Source organism: Ambystoma mexicanum, chromosome 4q, assembly GCF_040938575.1.
Source record: "Ambystoma mexicanum isolate Mex_15411 chromosome 4q, UKY_AmexF1_1, whole genome shotgun sequence".
NCBI lineage: Eukaryota > Metazoa > Chordata > Amphibia > Caudata > Ambystomatidae > Ambystoma > Ambystoma mexicanum.
In genome coordinates this window covers 1,015,634,450-1,015,660,314 of record NC_090928.1, presented here as the reverse complement: position 1 = coordinate 1,015,660,314, position 25,865 = coordinate 1,015,634,450, and positions in this window count along the sequence as shown.

Below are 25,865 nucleotides of genomic sequence, written 5' to 3'. Positions count from 1 at the left end.
TTGTGCTCATTAAAGAAGTGGGTGCCATTATCACTTTTAAGTGTGTCACACACTCGCCATTGGGGAAACACTTCTCTCACCAAGAACTTGGTGGTGGATTTGGCATCAGGATGTGCAAACAGACCAGTCTCAACCCAACAGGAAAAAAGGACAAACAACCAGTATCGAGTACTGGAAAGAATTACACCTCTCTCCCATATCAGCAAATTATATGGGAAAATCACGGAAAGGACCAAAAGGTGAAATGCCACCAATGTCAATGCTTGAGGCATCACAACCTTCCCTCTACTCATTTGTCTCCACCCCAAGTCAGTTGGGGATTGTGCACACCTGCCCCTTTGTCACACCAACTTTTCAATTTGTGGGGCCTGGCCTTGTATCTCAATGATTTCTGTAACAGGGAGGGCTGTGTATGGCACGTGCAACTGTAGCTGCATATTCACAAATGCTGGATGCTCAGGTAACTCAGGAACTGGCAAATAAGCGGCCTGCTCTGCCGCGGTGTCTGCCACTTCATTATAGAGGGAGACAAAGCCTCCCCAGCATGTGTGGGTGGTACACACTACTATTGCAGCAAGCTTAGGAGGTACGAGTACAGAAATCTGTTTGTCTAACTAAGTTGCATGCTGTACAGGGGATCCATCTGCTCTATGAAACCTTCCCCTCATCCATCTCGACAATCCTGAATGAACAGTTGCCGTAACGTACACTGAGTCCGAATATATAGTTACTCAGCAACTGTGTGTTGCCTCATGCGCTTCAATGAGGGCAAACAATACTTCTGCTTGTGCTGAAAAATGACTTGGAAGCCTCCACTGCAAGACAACCTCAAATTCTTCCTCAACCAGATGCACCACTGCCGCCACGGTATGTCCCTGACCTGTCTCCAGGTGAATAGTTGAAGACCCGTCACTGAAATATACCTCTCCTTCATTGAGAGCATAGTCAGAGGCCTTAGGGATACCATTTATTTATTTTTATTTATTTATTTGGATTTGTATAGCGCACATCTGCCCAGGGGCATCGTGGCGCTGAAAGCAGTCTTACTTGTTACAGGCATACATGGTGTATATATAGATACAATGCAGAGGATATTTGCATATTTACATACAGTTGTGCTTGTTTACATACAGTTGTGAAAATACAGTAGGATAGGTGAGGTGGAGAGGTTAGTTAAACAACGTGGTTTTGAGTAGTCTGCCATCTCCTGGACCTTCATAGGTAACACAATCATGCACCTCGTCATCGTAAGTAATAGGTTCAGTCAAAAAGGTAGCTGGGTTCACTGTCTTACAACGAACAATGTGAACAGATGGGCTTGACAGTATTACTTCATATGCGGAAGCCCTTTGCGTGGTCAGAGTAGATTTGGACCTTTCTAATATCACAAAAACCGCATGCTCCACGTACAATGTTAATGAACAACCAATGCCAATAGTCACAGACTTCTCAATAGAGAAAGCAGCAGCAGCCAACGCTTGTTTGCACAAGAACTGTCCTTGCATTACAGAATCTAACATGCCACTGTAATAAGCCAAAGGTGTTTGCCCCATTTTTGTGTGTTCTGTCAATACAACAGTCATCATTTGACCATCAGAATATGAAAATCGTTAAAACTCTTATGTATAATCAGGTGTAGGCAATACCAGGACAGTGGAAATAACATCTTTAAGCTCCCGAAACATAGTGACTATCTCATCGGCCCAGATAATCATATTTTTTGTGTGCTGCACTTCTTTGTGGGCTTGAAGTAATGGTTTAGTCTATGATGTGTAATCAAAAATCCATGCTCTACAATAGTTACATCAATGTCACTGCTGCTGCTCGCTCTGGTGTTACTATTTTACCATTCACTGAAATAAACTGTCCTGAATACAACACCCCCTGCTGAAAATATTGCAATTTTGTTCCCTTGAGGAAGCCTATTATGTTGAAATCAGCTCTGGCAAATGTAAAGGCGATGAAATACTGCGAGTCAGGATGAAAGGGCACTGAGAAAATAGCATTTTTCATATCCACTATAGTCAAATCAGTGGCCTCAACAGGTATATTGCACAATACTGTAGCAGTGTTTGGAACCCCTGGAAACTCTCTCTCTGTGCAATATCATTAAGATGGTGTAGATCCTGAATCATCCTCCAACTAGCACCTCCCGATTTCTTCACTGGATAAATAGCCAGGTTACAGGGTGAATTCGAGGGTACTATGATGCCCCGATGTAAAAGGGCCATAATAGAAGTATCAAAAATTCCTCTCTAAGATCTTTAACCACGCTCCTTGATACTCAAGGAACACTCTCTATTGCACCCTCTTCAACTGTTCCCTTGTCCTCCTGTACCACATGGCTCTTGTATCTTTTCCAGATACCTTCTGAAGTGTGCCTACAGCCCTGAGCTGTGTATATACTTGCCTGTAACTCACTGATTGACCTCCAAGCCTTGTGCTGTGTATGACTTTGGCCTGTAACACCTGACTTTTCCCTTCAGCGTCGTGCTGTGTATGTTCTTGCCTTTAACTCATTGATTGTCCTTCCAGCCTTGTGCCGCATATGTTTTTTTTTTAAACTTGTAACTGACCTGATCTGACCTACCAGTTTTGTGCTGTACATGCAACTTGACACCTATGTAACTAGCACCCTGATGCCTCAGGGTTTGGTGTTCTCTATCAATGCAAAAATAAATAAATAAATAAATAAAGCCCCTCCTCTGCCGCCTTCTATAGAGGATACTGTTTTACTCTTGGCAACACAGTGCCAGGTTTCAATGTGATGCGTATTGGTGTGACACAGGAACTATGGCCAAATATTCAGAGGTAAATGAAGGAGCCGTCCCTACTAGCAGCATGGGACACACTACATGTCTGTACTGTATCATGATTTCACAGGGAACACACACTTCCAATATTATTTCTCCCTTGTTTTCTGAGTTATCAAACAACTCCTCATTTGAGACATTTTTCATTGGTTTTATAGGGTCAATAAGCAGAATCGCGCAATTCCCCATTGTTGGAATCAACTCCTATCTAAACAATTAGGGATTCTGCCACTAGAACTCCTTCTATACACAATTTGCCTGCAACTATCTCTTGAGGCTGGGCAGGTGTACTAAAGAGAGACCCCTGACCGGCCCATAGAGTCAGAGCTTGCTCTGTAGTACTTTAAGACGAGATAGCTGCACCTTGAGGTTGATTGGGTGTAGGATTTCTTACTCCAACACCAATCAATAAGGACAACTCAATGGTTTGGCAAAGGCGAGTCCGTTTAATGACAAGTACAAAAAATGGGGAAACATGGAAATCAACAATGATGCGATAGCCCGTCTCGCTTCAACTCCCAAAAACTTCATGCAAACAGTAACAGTTATACCCAAAATGTGTCATCATTGACGTGTAACACTCAAAAGCTATCATGCAATTCTATTGGTTGGAAAAGATAACTTAAATATAGGTGCTATATCTGTATATGGCAATGGAGTATGGGGATTGGATAAACAATCAGGTGGGCGTCCAAGCCTTCCCTACAAAATGACTACGGTGGACGTCACTAAAAGTATGACGTCCCATTGGTTCTACTATTTATAGGACCCTAGATTATTTGGTCCATTTTGATTGGGTTGGCTTCAACCCCATGCATAAATCTCCACTTTAATTAGCAGCATGCAGAATGGTCAACCAGGTGAAGGATGCCCCAAGATTCACCCTGCCTCCCTGCCTCCTTTCCATCAATCAGTACTTTAGTGGCTATGTGTCAATTAGTTGGCTGTGGTCGGCCTCGAAACTGTAGCTTCTTGTCAGAAAAAATGATGGTATCTTCTGTCTCGATGACAGCCAGGCATAGGTGCCTCTTCTCGCTCGGCTGGTCACATGCTAGCACACCATGAATCTGCTTAGTTTTCCTTCTATTTGCACATTTAATTCTTATTTGACATGCCGCCTGCCTGGGCCTCCGTATCTCGATCTTCCCGGGGCAGGCTGCTCTGTTCTTAAGTTTCGATTCTCCGAAGCTCCGAAGCTACTGTCCGCCTCACTCTATTGGTCTGACCTTGACTTCCCAGGCACGAGCTGCTCCTTCTGAGTTTCGATTCAGTCATCTCTTCTTGTTTTAGCTGGAATATGAATCCTGTCCTGTTTGACCCCTAGTTAATTCTGCTTTTGTGCAAAGTGGACTCGCACTTATATAATGTGATTCGTTGAGATATATTGTTGACTGCGTATATACGGTGTATTTATGGTAACGACATTTTTGTGAATTTTCACACTAGACGGCTTCATGTTTTCCCTTTTCTTGCCGTATTGTCATTTATATGTACCAGGATTTGTGCACTACGCATCTAAGTATGTGGTTTTGCCATGTATTTTGGCTTTCATTTGACATGCATGCATTTTACTCCATTCCATCATGGCCGCCAGCAACTTTTATCAACTGCTTGGCACTTACAGAATCAACCAACAGAGTAGAAGGACAATTTGCACGATTGATATTTATGTTAGCCATCTCTCCCCCCCTACGTGAGCAAGCGCTCAGTGTAGCGCGAAGCGCGTTGTTTTGCAGGTCGTGCACCATGGCATCCTGCCTCTGTCTGTCCTTGGTTGCTTCCTGTTGTGCGTATTGTTTTTTGTACAACTTTGTCCATTTTTTAAATATTAAATTAAACATCTGTATCCATTACAAAGTGTTTTTTTGCAACATTTTTTGGGAGTTTGCAATTTGCTACTGGCCCGCGGGAGTGGCGTTCGCCCTCTCCTCCTTCCTTTCGATATACATATATATATATATTACATGGCCACGGTAGTGGCCATGTAGTTATGGTTAAGTTGGTGTTTCCATAGGAAGAACACTTTTTGCTCCTATAGCTTTGCTCCCCCTGGACGAATCCTCACCAAACTTTGCTAAAGAAGTATATGGCCCACTCTGAATTTTTTTGTAAAGTTTGGTGAGCATTCGTCCAGGGGGGGCAAAGTTATAGGGGGGTCCCAAAACTTTTTTTTTTCCCATAGACTGAATGGAAAATTTTGCTCGCGCCTACAGCCCAAACCGCTGAATGGATTTTCACCAAAATTGGACCAGGAGCAGCGGCTTGGTCCCGAAAGCGTGCTTTTGCAAATTTGGTGAAAATCCGTCCAGTAGTTTTTTTTAAATGACCAAAAAGTAGGTCAGAAAAAATTTGTGATATCTGTGTTCGCTTCGCGGACACACTTCCCTGTTCGCTCCGCGGACAGGACGGTGATTGGGCAAGCAGCTTGTGTGATGTCTGCGGACATCTGACATGCTTTTCTATTGGCTGCCGTGAAGCGTGCAGTGCGTCTATTTTCAGAGATGCCCGCCATCTTTGTTTATCGGAGCGGGATCTGCTGCCTGCACAGTGTAGATGTGGGCTACGTCGGCCACGAAAAGGCGGTGAGGCACAGGCCCTCGTGTCTCTCGCTTGTTCCCCCCACCCCCCACTCATGGCCCGTGTCGCCCATGTTCCCCCCCTCGCTGATTCTCCGTGTGTTCCTCCCAGCCCCCGCTCATGCTCCGTTTCTCTTTCCTGTTCCCCCGCTCATGCCCCGTGTGTCTCTTCCCTTCCCCCCACCCCCCGCTCATGCTCTGTGTCTCTCTCCCCTTCCCCCCAGCCCCGCTCATGCCCCCTGTGTCTCTCCCCTTCCCCCCACCCCCTGCTCATGCCCCGTGTCTCTCTCCCCTTCCCCGCCACCCCCCGTCATGCCCCGTGTGTCTCTCCCCTTCCCCCCATCCCCGCTCATGCCCCGTGTGTCTCACCACTTCCCCCCACCCCCCGCTCATGCCCCGTGTCTCTCTCCCCTTCCCCCCACCCCCCGCTCATGCCCCGTGTCTCTTTCCCCTTCCCCCCACCCCCTGCTCATGCCCCGTGTGTCTCTCCCCTTCCCCCACCCCCCGCTCATGCCCCGTGTGTCTCTCCGCCTTCCCCGCACCGCCTGCTCATGCCCCGTGTGTCTCACCCCTTCCCACTCGCACTGCGCTCATGCCCTGTGTGTCTCTCCCCTTCCCCCCACCCCCTGCTCATGCCCCGTGTGTCTCTCCCCTCCCCCCCAGCCCCTGCTCATACCCCGTGTGTCCCTACTGTTCCCCCAACCCCCAACTCATGCCCCGTGTCTCTCTCCCCTTCCCTCCCACCCCCGCTCATGCCCCGTGTGTCTCTCCCCTTTCCCCCACCCCCCGCTCATGCCCCATGTGATTCTCCCCTTTCCCCCCACCCCCCGCTCATGCCACGTGTGTCTCACCCCTTCCCCCCACCCCCCACTCTTGCCCCGTGTGTCTCTCCCCTTCCCCTCACCCCCCGCTCATACCCCGTGTCTCCCTACTGTTCCCCCCACTCCCCGCTCATGCCCCGTGTCTCTTGCCACTTCCCCCCACCCCCCGCTCATGCCCCGTGTCTCTCTCCCCCTCCCCCCACCCGCCGCTCATGCCCCGTGAGTTTCTCCCCTTCCCCCCCAGCCCCCGCTCATGTCCTGTGTCTCTCTCCCCTTCCCCCACACCCCGCTCATGCCCCGTGTGTCTCTCCCCTTCCTCCCCACTCCCCGCTCATGCCCCCGGTCTCTCCCCTTCCCCCCACCCCCCGCTCATGCACCGTGTGTCTCTCTCTCCTTCCCCCCACCCCCGCTCATATCCCGTGTCTCTCTCCTTTCCCCCCACCCCTCCGCTCATGTCCCATGTGTCTGTCCCCTTCCCCCCACCCCCCGCTCATGCCTGTGTGTCTCTCCCCTTCCCCCGACCCCCCGCTCATGCCCGTGTCTCTCTCCCCTTCCCCCCCACCACCCGCTCATGCCCCGTGTGTCTCTCCCCCCACCCCCGCTCATGTCTTGTGTGTCGAGTCTCTCCCCTTCCCCCCCACCCCCCTGCTCATGCCCCGTGTGTCTCTCCGCTTCCCCCCACCACCCACACATGCCCCGTGTCTCCCTCCTTTCCCCCACCCCCGCTCATTCCCCATGTGTCTCTCCCCTCCCCCCACCCCCGCTCATGCCCCGTGTGTCTCTCCCCTTCCCCCCATCCCCCACTCATGCCCCGTGTGTCTCTCCCCTCCCCCACCCCCGCTAATGCTCTGTGTCTCTCCCCTTCCCCTCCACCCCCGCTCATGCCCTGTTTCTCTCCCCTCCCCCCTCCCCGCTCATGCCCCGTGTCTCTCCCCTTCCCCCCACCCCCCGCTCATGCCCCGTGTGTCTCCCCTTCCCCCCACCCCACGCTCATGCCCCTTGTGTCTATCCCCTTCCCCCCACCCCCCGCTCATGCCCCGTGTCTCTCCCCTTCCCCCCACCCCCTGCTCATGCCCTGTGTGTCTCTCTCCTTCCCCCCGCCCATGCCCCGTGTCTCTCTCCTTTCCCCCCACCCCCCTGCTCATGCCCCGTGTGTCTCTCCCCTTACCCCCACCCCCCGCTCATGCCCCATGTGATTCTCCCCTTTCCCCCCACCCCCCGCTCATGCCACGTGTGTCTCACCCCTTTCCCCCCATCCCCCACTCTTGCCCCGTGTGTCTCTCCCCTTCCCCTCATCCCCCGCTCATACCCCGTGTCTCCCTACTGTTCCCCCACTCCCCGCTCATGCCCCGTGTCTCTCCCCTTCCCCCACCCCCCGCTCATGCCCCGTGTCTCTCTCCCCCTCCCCCCACCCCCCGCTCATGCCCCGTGAGTCTCTCCCCTTCCCCCCACCCCCCGCTCATGTCCCGTGTCTCTCTCCCCTTCCCCCCACCCCCGCTCATGTCTTGTTTGTCTATCCCCTTCCCCCCCAACCCCCGCTCATGCCCCGTGTGTCTATCCCCTTCCCTCCCTCCCACCCCCCCTCTTATGCACCGTGTGTCTCTCCCCTTCCCCCCACCCCCCGCACATGCCCCGTGTCTCCCTCCTTTCCCCCCACCCCCCGCTCAGGCCCCGTGTGTCTCTCCCCTCCTCCCCACCCCCCGCTCATGCCCTGTGTGTCTCTCACCTTCCCCCCACCCCCCCGCTCATGCCCCGTGAGTCTCTCCCCTTCCCCCCACCCCCTGCTCATGCCCCGTGTCTCTCTCCCCTTCCCCCACCCCCGCTCATGCCCCGTGTGTCTCTACCCTTCCCCCCCACTCCCCGCTCATGCCCCCTGTCTCTCCCCTTCCCCCACCCCCCCGCTCATGCCCAGTGTGTCTCTCTCCTTCCCCCCACCCCCGCTCATGGCCCGTGTCTCTCTCCTTTCCCCCCACCCCTCCGCTCATGCCCCATGGGTCTATCCCCTTCTCCCCCACCCCCCGCTCATGCCCCGTGTGTCTCTCCACTTACCCCCACCCCCGCTCATGCCCCGTGTCTCTCTCCCCTTCCCCCCACCCCCGGTCTTGCCCCGTGTGTCTCACCCCTTCCCCCCACCCCCCGCTCATGCCCCGTGTCTCTCTCCCCTTACCCCCACCCCCCGCTCATGCCCTGTGTCTCTCTCCCCTTCCCCCACCCCCCGCTCATGCCCGTGTGTCTCACCCCTTCCCCCCACCCCCGCTCATGCCCCGTGTCTCTCTCCCCTTCCCCCCACCCCCGCTCATGTCTTGTGTGTCTAGTCTTTCCCCTCCCCCCCACCCCCGCTCATGCCCCATGTGTCTCTCCCCTTCCCCCCACCCCCCCGCTCATGCCCCATGTGTCTCTCCCCTTCCCCCACCACCCGCTCATGCCCCGTGTCTCCCTCCTTTGCCCCCACCCCCCGCTCATTCCCTGTGTGTCTCTCCCCTCCCCCCACCCCCGCTCATGCCCCGTGTGTCTCTCCCCTTCCCCCCACACCCTGCTCATGCCCTGTGTCTCTCCCCTCCCCCCTCACCCGCTCATGCCCCGTGTCTCGCTCCTTTCCCCCCACCCCCAGCTCATTCCCCGTGTGTCTCTCCCCTCCCCGCCACCCCCCTGCTCATGCCCCGTGTCTCTCCCCTTCCCCGCCGACCCCCCAATCATGCCCCGTGTCTCCCTACTGTTCTTCCACCCCCCACTCATGCCCCGGATGTCTCTCCCCTTCCCCCACCCCGCTCATGTCCTGTGTCTCCCTACTGTTACCCCCACCCCACTCCCATGCCCTGTGTCTCCCCTGTTCCCCCCACCCCCTGCTCATGACCTGTCTCCCCTGTTACCCCCCACCGCCCGCTCATGCCCTGTGTCTCCCTTGTTCCCCCCACCACCCGCTCATGCCCCGTGTCTCCCCTTTCCCCCGCTCATGACCTGTCTCCCCTGTTACCCCATCCCCTGCTCATGCCCCATGTCTCCCTTGTGTTACCCCCCAACCCCCGCTCATGCCCCGTGTCTCCCTTATGTTACCCCCCCGCCCCCCGCTCATGCCCCATGTGTCTCTCCCCTCCCCCACCCCCTGCTCACTCAAGCCCCGTGTGTCTCTACCCTCCCCCCACCCCCCGCTCATGACCCGTGTGTCTCTCCCCTTCCTCCCACCCCCTGCTCATGCACCGTCTGTCTCTCTCCTTCCCCCCACCCCCTGCTCATGCCCCGTGTCTCTCTCCTTTCCCCCCACTCCCCTCACTCATGCCCCGTGTGTCTATCCCCTTCCCCCCCACCCCCCGCTCATGCCCTGTGTGTCTCTCCCCTTCCCCCACCCTCCGCTCATGCCCCGTGTCTCTCCCCTTCCCCCCACCCCCCGCTCATGCCCCGTGTGTCTCTCCCCTCTCCCACCCCCCGCTAATGCTCCTTGTCTCTCCCCTTCCCCCCACCCCCGCTCATGCCCCGTGTCTCTCCCCTCCCCCCACCCCCCGCTCATGCCCCGTGTCTCTCCCCTTCCACCACCCCCTGCCTGCTCATGGCCCGTGTGTCTCTCCCATTCCCCCCACCCCCCGCTCATGCCCCGTGTGTCTATCCCCTTCCCCCCACCCCCCGCTCATGCCCCGTGTCTCTCCCCTTCCCCCCACCCCCGCTCATGCCCCGTGTGTCTCTCTCTTTCCCCCCACCCCCTGCTCATGCCCCGTGTCTCTCTCCTTTCCCCCAACCCCCCTGCTCATGCCCCGTGTGTCTATGCACTTCCCCCCACCCTCCGCTCATGCCCAGTGTGTGTCTCGCCTCCCCCACCCCCCGCTAATGCTCCATGTCTCTCCCCTTCCCCACCCTCCGCTCATGCCCCGTGTCTCTCCCCTTCCCCCCACCCCCCGCTCATGCCCTGTATGTTTCTCCCCTCCCCCACCCCCGCTAATGCTGCGTGTCTCTCCCCTTCCCCCCACCCCCTGCTCATGCCCCGTGTCTCTCCCCTTCCCCCCACCCCCCGCTCATGCCCCGTGTGTCTCTCCCCTTCCCCCCACCCCCCGCTCATGCCCCGTGTGTCTCTCCCCTTCCCCCACCCCCGCTCATGCCCCGTGTGTCTATCCCCTTCCCCCCACCCCCGCTCATGCCCCGTGTCTCTCTCCTTTACCCCCACACCCCGCTCATGCCCCGTGTGTCTATCCCCTTGCTCACTCCCCCCCGCTCATGCCCCGTGTGTCTCTCCCCCTCCCCCCACTCCCCACTCATGCCCCGTGTCTCTCTCCCCTTCCCCCCCACCCCCGCACATGCCCCGTGTGTCTCTCCCCTTCCCCCCACCCCCCGCTCATGCCCCGTGCCTCTCTCCCCTTCCCCCACCCCACGCTCATGCCCCGTGTGTCTATTTACCTTCCCCCCTCTCCCCCACTCATGCCCCGTGTGTCTCTCCCCCTCCCCCCACTCCCCGCTCATGCCCCGTGTCTCTCTCCCCTTCCCCCGAACCCCCGCTCATGTCCTGTGTTTCCCTACTGTTCCCCCACCCCCCGCTCATGCCCTGTGTGTCTTCCCCCCACCCCCCGCTCATGTCCTGTGTTTCCCTACTGTTCCCCCCACCCCCGGTCATGACCTGTCTTCCCTGTTACCCCTCACCCCCCACTCATGCCCCGCGTGTCTCCCTTGTTCCCCCCACCACCCGCTCATGCCCCGTGTCTCCCCTGTCCCCCCTGCTCATGACCTGTCTCCCCTGTTACCCCCCACCCCCGCTCATGCCCCGTGTCTCCCTTGTGTTACCCCCCACCCCCTGCTCATGTCCCGTGTCTCCCTCGTGTTACCCCCCACCCCCCGCTCATGCCCCGTGTCTCCCTTGTATTACCCCCCCACCCATGCCCTGTCTCCCCTGCTTCCCCCCACGCCCCGCTCATGCCCCGTGTCTCTCCCCTCCACCCCAACCCCCGCTCATGCCCCGTGTCTCCCTACTGTTCCCCCACCCCCTGCTCAAGCCCCGTGTCTCTCCCCTTCCCCCCACCACCCGCTCATGCCCCGTGTCTCCCTCCTTTCCCCCCACCCCCCACACATTCCCCGTGTGTCTCTCCCCTCCCCCCAACCCCCGCTCATGCCCCGTATGTCTCTTCCCTTCCCCCCACACCCGCTCATGCCCCGTGTCTCGCTCCTTTCCCCCACCCCCGCTCATTCCCCGTGTGTCTCTCCCCTCCCTGCCACCCCCCTGCTCATGCCCCGTGTCTCTCCCCTTCCCCGCCGACCCCCCAATCATGCCCCGTGTCTCCCTACTGTTCTTCCACCCCCCACTCATGCCCCGGATGTCTCTCCCCTTCCCCCACCCCGCTCATGTCCTGTGTCCCCTACTGTTACCCCCACCCCCCGCCCATGCCCTGTGTCTCCCCTGTTCCCCCCACCCCCTGCTCATGACCTGTCTCCCCTGTTACCCCCCACCCCCCGCTCATGCCCTGTGTCTCCCTTGTTCCCCCCACCACCCGCTCATGCCCCGTGTCTCCCCATTCCCCCGCTCATGACCTGTCTCCCCTGTTACCCCCATCCCCTGCTCATGCCCCATGTCTCCCTTGTGTTACCCCCCAACCCCCGCTCATGCCCCGTGTCTCCCTTATGTTACCCCCCCACCCCCCGCTCATGCCCCGTGTGTCTATCCCCTCCCCCCTCCCCCCCGCTCATGCCCCGTGTGTCTCCCCCCCTCCCCCCACTCCCCGCTCATGCCCCGTGTCTCTCTCCCCTTCCCCCCAACCCCCGCTCATGCCTCGTGTGTCTTTCCCCTTCCCCCCACCCCCCCGCTCATGCCTCGTGTGCCTCTCCCCTTCCCCCACCCTCCGCTCATGCCCCGTGTCTCTCTCCCCTTCCCCCCACCCCCCGCTCATGCCCCGTGTGTCTATCCCCTCCCCCCCTCCCCCCGCTAATGCTCCATGTCTCTCCCCTTCCCCCCACCCTCCATTCATGCCCCGTGTCTCTCCCCTTCCCCCCACCCCCCGCTCATGCCCCGTGTGTCTCCCCTTCCCCCCACCCCCTGCTCATGCCCCGTGTCTCTCTCTCCTTCCCCCCAACCCCCGCTCATGCCCTGTATGTCTCTCCCCTCCCCCACCCCCGCTATAGCTGCGTGTCTCTCCCCTTCTCCCCCCGCTCATATGCCCCGTGTCTCTCCACTTCCCCCCACCATCTGCTCATGCCCCATGTCTCTCCCCTTCCCCCCACCCCCCGCTCATGCCCTGTGTGTCTCTCCCCTTCCCCCCAACCCCCGTGTGTCTCTCCCCCTTCCCCCACCCCCGCTCATGCCCCGTGTGTCTATCCCCTTCCCCCCACCCCCACTCATGCCCCGTGTCTCTCTCCTTTACCCCCACCCCCCGCTCATGCTCCGTGTGTCTATCCCCTCCCCCCCTCCCCCCGCTCATGCCCTGTGTGTCTCTCCCCCTCCCCCCACTCCCCGCTCATGCCCCGTGTCTCTCTCCCCTTCCCCCCCCACCCCCGCTCATGCCCTGTGTGTCTCTCCCCTTCCCCCAACCCCCGCTCATGCCCCGTGTCTCTCTCCCCTTTTCCCCAGCCCCCGCTCATGCCCCGTGTGTCTATCCCCTCCCCCCCTCCCCCCCGCTCATGCCCCGTGTGTCTCTCCCCCTCCCCCCACTCCCCGCTCATGCCTGGTGTCTCTCTCCCCTTCCCCCAACCCCCGCTCATGCCTCATGTGTCTTTCCCCTTCCCCCCACCCCCCCGCTCACTCCCCGTGTGTCTCTCCGCTTCCCCCCACCCCCCGCTCATGCCCCGTGTCTCCCTCCTTTCCCCCCACCCCCCGCTCAGGCCCCATGTGTCTCTCCCCTCCCCCCCAACCCCGCTCATGCCCCATGTGTCTCTCACCTTCCCCCCCACACCCTGCTCATGCCCCATGTCTCTCCCCTCCCCCACCTCCCGCTCATGCTCCGTGTCTCCCTACTGTTCCCCCAACCCCTGCTCAAGCCCCGTGTCTCTCGCCTCCCCCCGACCCCCGCTCATGCCGCGTGTCTCTCCCCTTCCCCCGTCCCCCCGCTCGTGCCCCGTGTCTCTCTACTGTTCCCCCACCCCCGCTCATGCCCCGTGTCTCTCCCCTTCCCACCCGACCCCCCGCTCATGCCCCGTGTCTCCCTACTGTTCCCCCACCCCCCGCTCATGCCCTGTGTGTCTCTCCCCTTCCCCCCACCCCCCGCTCATGTCCTGTGTTTCCCTACTGTTCCCCCCACCTCCCGGTCATGACCTGTCTCCCCTGTTACCCCCCACCCCCTACTTATGCCCCGCGTGTCTCCCTTGTTCCCCCCACCACCCGCTCATGCCCCGTGTCTCCCCTGTCCCCCCCGCTCATGACCTGTCTCCCCTGTTACCCCCACCCCCCACTCATGCCCCGTGTCCCCCTTGTGTTACCCCCCACCCCCTGCTCATGCCCCGTGTCTCCCTCGTGTTACCCCCTACCCCCCGCTCATGCCCCGTGTCTCCCCTGTATTACCTCCCCACCCATGCCCTGTCTCCCCTGTTACCCCCCACGCCCCGCTCATGCCCCGTGTCTCTCCCCTCCACCCCACCCCCCGCTCATGCCCCGTGTCTCCCTACTGTTCCCCCACCCCCTGATCAAGCCCTGTGTCTCTCGCCTCCCCCCACCCCCGCTTATGCCGCGTGTCTCTCCCCATCCCCCCATCCTCCCACTCGTGCCCCGTGTCTCCCTACTGTTCCCCCACCCCCAGCTCATGCCCTGTGTCTCTCTCCTTCCCCCCGACCCCCCGCTCATGCCCCGTGTGTCTCTCCCCTTCCCCCACCCCTGCTCATGCCCCGTGTGTCTATCCCCTTCCCCCCACCCCCACTCATGCCCCGTGTCTCTCTCCCCTTCCCCGCCACCCCCGTCATGCCCCGTGTGTCTCTCCCCTTCCCCCCACCCCCGCTCATGCCCCGTGTGTCTCTCCCCTTCCCCCCACCCCACCGCTCATGCCCCGTGTCTCTCTCCCCTTCCCCCCACCCCCCGCTCATGCCCCGTGTGTCTCTCCCCTCCCCCCCTCCCCCCTGCTCATGCCCCGTGTGTCTCTCCCCCTCCCCCCACTCCCCGCTCATGCCCCGCGTCTCTCTCCCCTTCCCCCAACACCTGCTCATGCCTCGTGTGTCTTTCCCCTTCCCCCCACCCCCCCGCTCATGCCCCGTGTGCCTCTCCCCTTCCCCCCACCCCCCGCTCATGCCCCGTGTCTCTCTCCCCTTCCCCCCACCCCCCGCTCATGCCCCGTGTGTCTATCCCCTCCCCCGGCTAATGCTCCATGTCTCTCCGCTTCCCCCCACCCTCCGCTCATGCCCCGTGTCTCTCCCCTTCCCACCACCCCCCGCTCATGTCCCGTGTGCCTCTCCCCTTCCCCCGCCCCCGCTCATGCCCTGTATGTCTCTCCCCTCCCCCACCCCCGCTAATGCTGCGTGTCTCTCCCCTTCCCCCCCGCTCATGCCCCGTGTCTCTCCCCTTCCCCCACCCTCTGCTCATGCCCCGTGTCTCTCCCCTTCCCCCACCCCCGCTCATGCCCCGTGTGTCTCTCCCCTTCCCCCCACCCCCCGCTCATGCCCCGTGTGTCTCTCCCCTTCCCCCACCCCCGCTCATGCCCCGTGTGTCTATCCCCTTCCCCCCACCCCCACTCATGCCCCGTGTCTCTCTCCTTTACCCCCACCCCCCGCTCATGCCCCGTGTGTCTATCCCCTCCCCCCCACTCATGCCCCGTGTGTCTCTCCCCCTCCCCCCACTCCCCGCTCATGCCCCGTGTCTCTCTCCCCTTTCCCCCACCCCCGCTCATGCCCCGTGTGTCTCTCCCCTTCCCCCCACCCCCCGCTCATGCCCCGTGTCTCCCCTTCCCCCCACCCCCGCTCATGCCCCGTGTGTCTATCCCCTCCCCCCTCCCCCCCGCTCATGCCCCGTGTGTCTCTCCCCCTCCCCCCACTCCCCGCTCATGCCTGGTGTCTCTCTCCCCTTCCCCCAACCCCCGCTCATGCCTCGTGTGTCTTTCCCCTTCCCCCCACCCCCCCGCTCACTCCCCGTGTGTCTCTCCCCTTCCCCCACCCCCCGCTCATGCCCCGTGTCTCCCTCCTTTCCCCCCACCCCCCGCTCATGCCCCATGTGTCTCTCCCCTCCCCCCCACCCCCCGCTCATGCCCCATGTGTCTCTCACCTTCCCCCCCACACCCTGCTCATGCCCCATGTCTCTCCCCTCCCCCCCACCTCCCGCTCATGCTCAGTGTCTCCTTACTGTTCCCCCAACCCCTGCTCAAGCCCCGTGTCTCTCGCCTCCCCCCCACCCCCGCTCATGCCGCGTGTCTCTCCCCTTCCCCCCGCTCGTGCCCCGTGTCTCTCTACTGTTCCCCCACCCCCGCTCATGCCCCGTGTCTCTCCCCTTCCCCCCTGACCCCCCGCTCATGCCCCGTGTCTCCCTACTGTTCCCCCACCCCCCGCTCATGCCCTGTGTGTCTCTCCCCTTCCCCCCACCCCCCGCTCATGTCCTGTGTTTCCCTACTGTTCCCCCCACCCCCCGGTCATGACCTGTCTCCCCTGTTACCCCCCACCCCCTACTCATGCCCCGCGTGTCTCCCTTGTTCCCCCCACCACCCGCTCATGCCCCGTGTCTCCCCTGTCCCCCCCGCTCATGACCTGTCTCCCCTGTTACCCCCCACCCCCTGCTCATGCCCCGTGTCTCCCTCGTGTTACCCCCCACCCCCCGCTCATGCCCCGTGTCTCCCTTGTATTACCCCCCACCCATGCCCTGTCTCCCCTGTTACCCCCCACGCCCCGCTCATGCCCGTGTCTCTCCCCTCCACCCCACCCCCCGCTTATGCCCCGTGTCTCCCTACTGTTCCCCCACCCCCTGCTCAAGCCCCGTGTCTCCCGCCTCCCCCCACCCCCACTTATGCCGCGTGTCTCTCCCTTTCCCCCCCGTCCCCCCACTCGTGCCCCGTGTCTCCCTACTGTTCCCCCACCCCCAGCTCATGCCCTGTGTCTCTCTCCTTCCCCCCCGACCCCCCGCTCATGCCCCATGTCTCCCTACTGTTCCCCCACCCCCCGCTCATGCCCTGTGTGTCTCTCCCCTTCCCCCCACCCCCCGCTCATGTCCTGTGTTTCCCTACTGTTCCCCCCACCCCCGGTCATGACCTGTCTCCCCTGTTACCCCCCACCCCCCCGCTCATGCCCCGTGTCTCCATTGTTCCCCCCACCACCCGCTCATGCCCCGTGTCTCCCCTGTTCCTCCCCGCTCATGACCTGTCTCCCTTGTTACCCCCCACCCCCCGCTCATGCCCCGTGTCTCCCTTGTGTTACCCCCCACCCCCTGCTCATGCCCCGTGTCTCCCTTGTGTTACCCCCCCACCCCCCGCTCATGCCCCGTGTCTCCCTCATGTTACCCCCACCCCCCGCTCATGCCCCCTGTCTCCCTTGTATTACCCCCCGCCCATGCCCTATCTCCCCTGTTATCCCCCACCCCCTGCTCATGCCCCGTGTCTCTCCCCTTCCCTCCCACCCCCTGCTAATGCCCCCTGTGTCTCTCCCCTCCGCCCACCCCCTGCTCATCCCCCGTGTGTCTCTCCCCTCCCCCCACCGCTGCTCATGCCCAGTGTGTCTCTCACCTCCCCCCCACCCCCCGCTCATGCCCCGTGTGTCTCTCCCCTTCCCCCCCACCCCCACCCCCCACTCATGCCTGTGTCTCTCTCCCCTTCCCCCCACCCCCCCTCAAGCCCCGTGTCTCTCTCCCCTCCCCCCACCCCCTGCTCATGGCCCGTGTGTCTCTCCCCTTCCCCCCACCCCCCGCTCATGCCCCGTGTCTCTCTCCCCTTCCCCCCACCCTCCGCTCATGCCCCGTGTCTCGCTCCCCTTCCCCCACCCCCCGCTCATGCCCTGTGTCTCTCTCTCCTTCCCCCACCCCCCGCTCATGCCCTGTGTCCCTCTCCCCTTCCCCCCACCCCCTGCTCATGCCCCGTGTCTCTCTCCCCTTCCCCCCACCCCCCGCTCATGCCCCGTGTCTCTCTCCCCTTCCCCCACCTCCCACTCATGCCCTGTGTCTCTCTCCCCTTCCCCTCTACACCTGCTCATGCCCAGTGTCTCTCTCCCCTTCCCCCACCCCCCGCTCATGCCCCGTGTGTCTCTCCCCTTCCCCCCCACCCTCCGCTCATGCCCCGTGTGTCTCTCCCCTTCACCCCCACCCCCCGCGCATGACCGTGTCTCTCTCCCCTTCCCCCCCACCTCCCGCTCATGCCCCGTGTCTCCATCTCCTACCCCCCACCCCCCGCTCATGCCCCGTGTCTCTCTCCCCTTCCCCCCACCCCCGCTCATGCCCCGTGTCTCCCTTGTGTTACCCCCACCACAAGCTCATGCTCCGTGTCTCCCTTGTGTTACCCCCCACTCCCTGCTCATGCCCTGTATCTCCCTTGTGTTACCCCCCACCCCCCGCTCATGCCCTGTGCCTTCCTCGTGTTACCCCCCACCCCCCGCTCATGCCTGTGTCTCCCTTGTGTTACCCCCAACCCATGCCCTGTCTCCCTTGTTACCCCCCACCCCCTGCTCATGCCCCATGTCTCCCTTGTGTTACCCCCCACCCCCCACTCATGCCCTGTGTCTCTCCCCTTCCCCCCCACCCCCGCTCATGCCCCGTGTCTCTCTCTTCCCCCCCCCCCCCGCTCATGCCCTGTGTCTCTCCCCTTCCCCCACCCCCGCTCATGCCCCTTGTCTCTCTACCCTTCCCCCCAACCCCTGCTCATGCCCCATGTGTCTCTCCCCTTCCCCCCTACCCCCAACCCCCGCTCATGCCTGTGTCTCTCTCCCCTTCCCCCCACCCCCGCTCATGCCCCGTGTCGCCCTCCTTTCCCCCCACCCCCCGCTCATGCCCTGTGTGTCTCTCCCCTTCCCCCCACCCCGCACATGCCCTGTGTGTCTCTCCCCTTCCCCCTCACCCCCGCTCATGCTCTGTGTCTCTCCCCTTCCCCTCCACCCCCGCTCATGCCCCGTGTGTCTCTCCCCTTCCCCTCCACCCCCCGCTCATGCCCCGTGTCTCCCTACTGTTCCCCCCACCCCCCTGCTCATGCCCCGTGTCTCTCTCCCCTTCCCCCACACCCCCTGCTCATGCCCCGTGTGTCTCTCCCCTTTCCCCCCACCCCCCGCTCATGCCCCGTGTGTCTCTCCTGTTCCCCCCACCCCCCGCTCATGCCCCATGTGCCCTGTTACCCCCACCCCCGCTCATGCCCCGTGTCTCCCTTGTGTTACCCCCCACCCCCAGCTCATGCCCCGTGTCTCCCTTGTGTTACCCCCCACCCCCGCTCATGCCTCGTGTTTCCCTCGTGTTACCCCCACCCCCTCTCGCTCACGCCCCGTGTCCCCCTCGTGTTCCCCCCACCACGCACTCATGCCCCGTGTCTCTCTCCTTTCCCCCCACCTCCCGCTCAAGCCCCGTTTGTGTGCCCTGTTCCCCCACCCCCTCTCATGCCCCATGTGCGCCCTGTTCCCCCCACCCCCGCTCATGCCCCATGTGCCCTGTTCCCCCCACCCCCACCCCCGCTCATGCCCCGTGACTCCCTCGTGTACCCCCTCACCCCCCGCTCATGCCCCGTGTGTCTCTCCTGTTCCCCCCCACCCCCCGCTCATGCCCCATGTGCCCTGTTACCCCCACCCCCCGCTCATGCCCCGTGTCTCCCTTGTGTTACCCCCCACCCCCAGCTCATGCCCCGTGTCTCCCTTGTGTTACCCCCCACCCCCGCTCATGCCTCGTGTTTCCCTCGTGTTACCCCCACCCCCTCTCGCTCATGCCCCGTGTCCCCCTCGTGTTCCCCCCACCACCCACTCATGCCCCGTGTCTCTCTCCTTTCCCCCCACCTCCCGCTCAAGCCCCGTGTGTGTGCCCTGTTCCCCCACCCCCTCTCATGCCCCATGTGCGCCCTGTTCCCCCCACCCCCGCTCATGCCCCATGTGCCCTGTTCCCCCCACCCCCACCCCCGCTCATGCCCCGTGACTCCCTCGTGTACCCCCTCACCCCCCGCTCATGCCCCGTGTGTCTCCTGTTGCCCCCACCCCCGCTCTTGCCCCGTGTCTCCCTCGTGTTCCTCCCATCCCCCGCTCATGCCCTGTGTCTCCATCGTGTACCCCCTCACCCCCTGCTCATGCCCCTTGCCTCTCTCCTTTCCCCCCCACCCTCGCTCATGCCCCGTGTGTGCCCTATTCCTCCACCCCCTGCTCATGCCCCGTCCCCTCACCCCCGCTCATGCCCCATCTGTGCCCTATTCCCCCACTCCCTGCTCATGCCCCGTGTGTGCCCTGTTCCCCCATCCCCCGCTCATGCCACGTGTGTGCCCTGTTCCCCCCACCCCCGCTCATGCCCCATGTGTGCCCTGTTTCCCCCACCCACCGCTCATGCCCCGTGTCTCCCCTGTTCCCCCCACCCCTGCTCATGCCCCGTGTCTCCCTCGTGTTCCTCCCCACACCCCGCTCATGCCCCATGTCTCCCTCGTGTTCCTCCCCACCCCCCGCTCATACCCCGTGTCTCCCTCGTGTTCCTCCCCACCCCCGCTCATGCCCCGTGTCTCCCGTGTTCCCCCCACCCGCTGCTCATGCCCCGTGTCTCTCTCGTGTTCCCCCCACCCTCGCTCATGCCCCGTGTTTCCTTCCTTTTCCCCCAACCCCCGCTCATGCCCGTTTGTGCCCTCTTCCCTCTCACCCCCCGCTCATGCCCATGTTTCTCCCCTGTTCCCCCCCACCCCCTGCTCATGCCCTGTTGTGTTCTCTTTATACACCCCGCCTTCCCTTTCCATGGTGGCCATCTTGGTAAAAGATTTTCCTTCCTACACCGGGACGCCGCAGGCATGTCGGTGTAGGAAGGAAAATATCTTTTTTTTTTACCACCCAGGGTTCCCACTTTGAGGACCTAAAATGCTAGTGGTCTTCATCTATTGAAAAGGATGTTATGGTGACGTTGCACTAATAAAAACCTATAAAATTCAGTAAAAAAAAGTGTTACAGGGACGTTATGGTTAAGTTGCACTAATAAAAACCTATGAAATTCAATGAAAAAACTTTGTTAAAGGGACGTTATGGTTAAGTTGCACTACTAAAAACCTATGAAATTCAGTGAAAAAACATTGTTAAAGGGACGTTATGGTTAAGTTGCGCTACTAAAAACCTATGAAATTCAGTGAAAAAACTTTGTTAAAGGGACGTTATGGTTCCAAGTAAAACCGTAAAACCCTTGAAATGTGCCAGTTATGGTAAGCTAAGCAACCATAACTCGCGCCACCACCGTGCACTGCTAAGACTAACACCCAGGACATCAAAGATGACATCACAAATGTATGTATATATGTGGTGGCGCTTGTCGCTCTATTCTTCTACTAAGTATAGCAAGCCGCACTGTTTTCTTAGCTTCTTGTGGTTACAAGCATATGCACAGGCGTTAGCTAATTGAATATCTTCATCCTGCTTTACAGTTTAAATTTCTTTTGTCTCTCCTTCTAAATTCATGATGTTCTTATTCATGGCGTTTTGTCTCTGTGTGTCATCTTTTGATTGTCGTTTCTTTCAATTGTGAGTCTGTCCGGGCCCTTGTGACGTCACCATTCATCTTAAATTAAGGCCTATTGAGTTTCTTCTGGGACAGTGTTTAAGCAATCTTCATTTCGTGTCACTTGCTGGTCGGGTTTTCTCAATGGATACCTTACTGTCCATGGTTGTCTGGTTATTGGCACTTCAATAGGTATTGCTCTTCTTATAGGCACTGGGCAGAGCCCTAATGCGGCTCTCTGCTGGTTTATTTGCTCACCATACGTCATATATCTTGGTGTGAACGTTCTTTGTACTTCAAAATGGGCGACTGGAGTGCAGGCTATATTTGGGACCTCCTCTACACTCCCCCCCTCTGGTCGGTATATCAACCACTTTCGCTTCCTCCTTTGGATTCATTTACTTGGTTCTTCTGTATCCATCTCTTCTTCATCTAACCAGTTTGTACTTGATGGTTTCAAGGAGTGTCTCTTTGGAGTCCATATGTTTATCACTCCTTTCAGGCTTCCTGCTGTCTTTACATGTTCATCTTTGTCCCATGTCATTAGCTGACATTGTCCATTTGGATTGCAATAGATCCATTTCTCTTCATAATTTCTGCTTTTCCTGGGATACAGAAACTTCGTACCTTCTGGCACATGTTCGCTGGCCTTCACAAAGTCTCTTATTTCATCATCAGTTATATCTCTGGGCTTCCATCCTGGTTTGACATTGATCATGATCTTCATCCCTATGGCTTTCTTTGCAGTGTTCTCTGAATTGCGAGATTATTATCTTGATAACACAAAACCCTAGTAATATCATTACTAGCAGGACTCCTAGGAACTTGAATGCATCCGTCATCCATTGCGGAACCCAGGAAAACAATGATCCAAACCAGCTGTCATCATCAACTTCATCGGTTTCATTGATCATCTGGTTCTGCAGGTTTGTCAGCATACCTATGGCTTCTGTTAAAGTTCCATTTTCCTCATCGTGAGAAGGTATAAATGTGCAACATGATTCTCCAATTTTTGCACAAACTCCTCCATCCATAGCTGTAATCATGTCAAGTACATATCTGTTCTGGAGAGTCATCAGTCGGATGGCTCTTAACTCTTCCTTGATCGCATTGAATCCTTTGATTGTTGAGTTGATGGTTTGCAGTAACTCCCATCTGGTTATCTGCAACCATTTAGTGTTTGCTCTGACTTGGAATCTTGGCATGAGGGTTGTCGCGATCACTGATGAGGTGAGGCTGAATAATTTGTGTTCATATAGGATTGCATGAAATGCTTCTTCTGATTTGGCAGAGAAATAATTTTCTCTCTTCACTTGAGTTGTAAGTTCCACAGATCTCCTCTTCCTCAGGTGAGCATCTGCTTTCAGGAAACTATCAATATTCAGGTCACCTTTCGGAATCACTAGTGCTGGAAATGGACATTCACTTTTGTGCATATGCCTCCCCAGTTTTTCGGCAGTCTGGTGTATGCTTTGGATCCACATGCCCAATAAAGATCCATAATTAATGCAGTCCCATGAGTCATTCCTGGAGCTTCAGAAATTTGTCCGCAGTTCTGATTCTCGCCCATCTTCCTTGTGCCATTGTTCCTGTTGCACAATTTCGGGCTTTCTAGTGGCACTATCTGTCAGGGTCCTCCTCTGTCTTCGACCCATGTCAGTAATTTTGTAAGCTTTGGTCATAGTGGTTTACACAGTCTCTTTGAGTTCTCTATTGCTTCCTTGCAGGCTCCAAGGACCATCCATACTCGGCAGATTACTACTCCTTCTTCCCATCCGTTTGGTGAAAGCACTGTACCCCAAATCTGTATTTGGCCTCTATTTTTCAAAATTTGAGCCTCTTCTGGAGTTTCTCCTTGGACATTCAGTCTCGGGTTTACTTCCCATCTTATTCTTGCTCCTTTTACTTCAGGTTTCTCGAACCTGATCCCGTGATTCCTAGTATGGGCTCTATTTTACGTCTTAATGTCCTGGACATAATCATCTTCGTCGGGATAATCTGTTTCAGTTGCTCATATCCTTGAGGCATCACTTCCCATGAACTGGCCTCTGGTATTGCACATTGCTATGTGTGAGAGACAGTGTGCTGTCGGGACATCTATTTCTACAGCCACAAACATCTTGGATTTCACCATGCTGTACGGTAGAAGTGCACAAACTAAGCACTCTAAATCTGAATTTCATCTTCCAACTTCTTTCATGTGCTGGTACCAAATGCTGTTCCCTAGATGTGCTGTGCTGTCCAGGTAATCATTTAGTTCATTATTATCTTCATGTAAGCTTCTCTTGATTCTTAGGGCCTCATTATGACCCGGGCGGTAAGTACCGGTCATTACCGGCATGGCACAATTACTGTGTCCGTGCTGGCAATAGACCGCTAAAAGCGGCCCATTACGAGTTCGCGGGCACAAGCTTTGCGCCATGCCAGTAATGACCTCACCGCCATGCCGTAAAAGTCTGAAAAATCCCTCTTTCCGGCACCATCTGTAGTGGAAATAGCTCCTCCAGCATCCAAGCCATCGGCATTAGCGGTGACCACTAATAGTGGTCAACTCTAATAGTGGTAACCACTATTAGCGATGACCGTAAATACGCGGAACCGGAAGTAGCGTCATCGCACAGGAACGGGAAAGAGCACAGCGACCATCTTTAAAAACACAATCCATTGCCATCCACCACAACCAGGAGCCATCTGACCCCTAGAACTCCAACACACCTCCACCACTACCTGTTGCATTTCACTATGCCAAAAGCAGTGAAAGAAACGGGAAATCGCCTGCGCAAGGAGCGCTTCTCCAGAGAGGAGCTCATCATGTTAGCGGAGACACTGCAGGAACATGCAGATGTGGTGTTCTCAAATGACATGTCCCGTCCAGCACTGCAGCACAAAAAGGAGATTTGGGCAGAGGTCGCCCAAAGAGTCAGTGCCGTTGGCACCACACCCCGCACACCCAAACAATGCCGTAAGCGCTGGGATGACCTATGTATAATACACAGTGATGATCCTCGATCTTCCCTCCTTCCCCTTCCCGCTCTGTATTCATACAGTTTGATCCAATTGGATGAAAAGAAGCTACATTTAGCCTCTAAATTCCAACGGCAATACAACTGGCTAAGCTGTTACAGCCCTGATGAAAGTGGTCTTTTACCACTGAAACTGGTCGGCTTACCATAACACTGCATTGGCACATCCTAATGCAATATGCCAGAGTATAGTGTGATCTACCTTAAAGAAGCTAAGGATTGATCTAGGATCATCACTGTGTATTATATACAGAGAAACACAGAGAACCTGTGTCAGATTATCAACATCAAGAAAAAAGAAAAATCCAAATGAAAAAGAAGTAGACGTGAGGACTATAGGTCCCAACTACATTAAGTATTCCCACCTCCCAGAAGACAAATTCACCAGGCATGAGTGGGGGTCTTTTTAAACTAAAAAACCTGCCATCAAGTGAAACTGAATAAAGTTAATGTTATTTAATTCTGAAGACAGCCTTTTATGACAGAATAATAGAAGTTTTCCTAAAATCTTTTTGTTTTTCTGAAACCATTTTGAATCAAACTGCCCATCCTATTGTGAAGACACGTCATTAAAGGGAAGATTTGGGTCTCAACCACCCTTACATTCCAGTACGTGGATACCCGTGCAAGGGATGACATTAGGGATTGTGCTGCATCCCTAAAAACAGCCATCGAGTCGACCTCAAAGAACATTTGCGCGGAACTGGCAGCAGTGCGCCATGTCCTCTCGGAAATGGTGGCAGCAATCCAGGACATGCATCCACCACAGTGCCAGGACAATCTGGACCATCATCAAATGCCAGCTCAACTAGGACCATCCCTGTGCATCGGTCTGGCAGGAACCAGCACAGATCGGACAGGGGGGCACCTGGTGCTGGAAGAAGGAGAGGGCAGTAGGCACAGCCATGCATTCTGGTGCCATGTGGACTACTGGTGCACGCACACACCATGTGTTGGGAAGTCAAGGGGGGAGGGAGGAAAGGATGTGTGGGGGAGTTGAGGGGGGAGAGGGTGTGTGGGGGAGTTGAGGGGGGAGAGGGTGTGTGGGAGGGGGAGATGGTGTGTGGGGTGGAGGGCTTGTTCACTTTGTTATGGTTCTTTAATACACATTTTGGTGACTCATGATTTACATGTGTGGACATTGCTTATTGTGTACGTGTGCTTTATTGGTGAACAGTCTACAGTGTCCATGTCCCTGACACACCAATGCCCCGAGTGCCACATCCATGTCACACTCCCCGTCCATGTGCGCTTGAAACACTGGTTGATCAGAATTTGAAGCATGGCACGTGCCTCGTGTGCATCGCTGCCTCCCTGAGGTGCTGCCCCATCCCCACCCTCTTCATCCTCATCGTCAGGTGGTTGCAGTTCTGCATCAGGGGGCAGGGGCACATTCCGTCTGATGCACATATTGTGTAGCATGACACATGCCATGATCTCTTGGCCACCTTCTCATGGCGGTACAGGAGTGCCCCACCAGACCTGCTAAGGCAGCGAAATCGTGCCTTCAAGAGGCCAAATGTCTGCTCAATCACCACACGGGTATGTGTATGTGCACGATTGTAGTCCTCCTCATGCCTGTTCTGTGGGTTCCAGACTGGGGTAAGGAGCCACCTCTTCAAGGGATAGCCTGCATCACCTGTCTGTGGGCAACAATGTATAAGTGTAAGTCATCACATCATATGTGACCTTGATCAATGACACCATAGCATGCATTGATTTCCTGATTGCAACCACATTCCCATGCATGAATGGAGACACACGATGTGACTGCTATGTGTGTATTCTTCTTATGGACTGGTGTGCGTGCCATCCACTAGTGGGCGCGGGGGGGTCCAGTTCCTTGTGAGTGCTCATACACTGTGTTAGTCCACGCCGGTTGTTTCCATGATCTGGCTGATGTCCAGTAATTTGTATGCTTTCATCCTGGCACCGTTGATGTCAGCCTCATGATGGTGTCACTATGCAAAACAAATGGTGAAATGCACTTTTGTTGAACTTCTGTGTCAGTGTAGTGGTGCATTAATGTATTTGGCCCTCATGTGACTCCTTTGTACGCAGTAATGGGGGACTGTACTTTCAGTTGATGGTATTTGGTGCTGTGTATTGGCCATAGTAGTTGCTTG